We start from the raw sequence: 2,500 nt of genomic DNA, 5'->3' as shown, positions 1-2,500 counted from the left end.
GTAGTGGGGATTTTTAGTTGGTGGGGACGTTATTTTAATGACGTCATTCATTGTAAAAACTGGCACACTCGCAGCTCCACATACATCGGTGCGTAAGGCCAAATTGTTACCAGCTTTCGTGAACATGAAACCGAATTCACAAATCCATTCAATGACTTTGATTAGCTTACAAAAATGTAATGTCTTCACCCAAACTACACTTTAGCACCAAAGTTTATGAACATTGGTCCTGTAGCTTTTCATTTTGTTGTATCATACAATAAACAGACAAACCATAATGTAGAGTAGCCTATGTAATCTAGTCTAATCTATCTTATTACTGTAACGCGTAACATGTGGCATGGCTTCATTCATTACCACACATAAACCATGGCAAAAACAATAGCACACGCAGGATTCACACATGTTCAATACGCTGTGGGCAGTGTACAGTAGTTCAATTTGAGGGGGTGTCATATCAATGTCATTGCTAATGATTAAAAAGCAGAGGTGCACAGTCAATAAAACAAAACAAAACAAAAAATAAAAAACAAATACATTAGGCAGGCAAGTGCCAGTTATTGCTGTCTTTGAAAAGTTTTTGTTTGGATGCTGCACCAATCTAAGTTTTTCCTAAAGTTGTTTCATGCGCAGGTTCACCATTGGGTCATTGCTTATGATTAATGTAAATAGCCTGTCACTTATATTGGTTTACTGTGTCAGTCATTTCCATTACAAATATGCCTAATATAATTTTTTATATTTAATCCCTAAACACATCACATGAGGCGGTGCTCCCTCGATAAAAATCACTCGTATCACACACCCTTGTGTTATTGTGTCGTTTTGACCACTGGACTAGCCTAGCCTAGCTTTCTGCAAAACACAATCGAAGGAATTGCAACAGTGGGCCATGAAGATGCTTGCTAAATTCGGATACAGGCAGTTATATAATCTATGGTTTTCTAGCCACTTTGTAGCTATTTTCGGGTAACGCGGAACGACGAGCTGCATGTTCTAATGCCTTTACGCATAGTGTAGTGCTAACATTACAGCATGACAGTCAATCTTGTAACAAATTCTATGACAAAAAGGCCTAATTGGAGACGTTTGCACGATGCATGCACTTGTTGTTATCACTGGTAACAACGCTTATTAAAAACCCTTATATACCCTGATGGTTTTATAGTCAAGTCTCTAAAGAAAAGCATATGCCCATGGTTGGCTGAACACAGACTAATGAGTTGCTTACTGATTCGACTTAGTTTAGGCTATATAATGGCCTACATGTGATGGCAAGTGACACAACTGGCATTTTCAAGCATTGCTACTTACCCATATCCTCTTCATCACATTTTAAGATCAATAATGGTTGCCAGTAAAGAAAAAATGTATCAGGATATTTTTATGTCAGGCAGGTAGTAGACTCTAGCATGACATACTGGAACGAAGTCATGTTTTTGGCCTCATCAGTGTAAAAAACCTACTGTATGATCCCTTATCCCATGTGTTTTAATTGACCAACTTTGCTGGACTCCCTCTGATGAGGTCATCATTGTGTCTGGAATGTTTCCTGGAATGTTCATAAATTCAGTTATAAAAATAAGTAATAATAATAATAATAATAATACATTGTATTTAAAGAACGCCTTTCAAGACACCCAAGTTCGCTTTACAGATAAAACAAATAGAAGGGGAAAAAAAAAAAATATATATATATATATATATATATATCAAAAAAGGAGAAAAATATATATAGTCCATTTAGCCATATCACAGTCCATAGGCTAGTCTGAAGAGATACGTTTTCAGTTCCTTTTTAAACTGGGCAGTGGATTCACACTGCCTGATGTTGTTTGGAAGTGAGTTCCATAGCTTTGGGGCTGTGTGGGAGAACGCTCTCTCTCCCATGGTGCTGAGGTTCATCTTGGGCACCTTGAGCAGACCAGCTGATGAGGATTGCAGTGAGCGGGAAGGGGTGTAGCTCTCTAAGAGGTCGGTTATATAATTGGGAGCAAGGTTATGCAGGGCCTTATATGTCAACAGTAAGATCTTAAACTGGACTCTCTGGGTAACTGGTAACCAGTGTAGCTGCAACAGTACAGGTGTTATGTGGCCTGTGGACTTTGTGCCTGTTACTATCCTGGCTGCAGAGTTCTGGATTATTTGTAGGTGGTGGAGTGATTTCTGTGGAATGCCAGAGAAGATGGAATTGCAGTAATCAATGCGGGATGTAACATAGGCGTTTACAAGTACTTCTGCACTCTGCTGACTGAGGGAGGGGCGCAGTCTTGCGATGTTGCGCAGATGGAAAAAGGCGCTGCGAGACACACTGTTAATATGGGCAGTGAATGAAAGTGTGCTGTCTAGTATAACACCAAGACTCTTCACCTTGGTGGAGCAGGCAATGTTGGAGCCATCTATAGATAGGGAGAGTCTGTTTTCCATCTTTGCCAGCGTTGTTTTTGAGCCAACAACAAGTAATTCAGTCTTGTTACTGTTCAGTTTCAGGTAGTTGTTA

This window comes from Alosa sapidissima, chromosome 4 (assembly GCF_018492685.1).
Source record: "Alosa sapidissima isolate fAloSap1 chromosome 4, fAloSap1.pri, whole genome shotgun sequence".
NCBI classification, from domain to species: Eukaryota; Metazoa; Chordata; class Actinopteri; order Clupeiformes; family Clupeidae; genus Alosa; species Alosa sapidissima.
Note: the sequence above shows the minus strand (reverse complement) of the source record.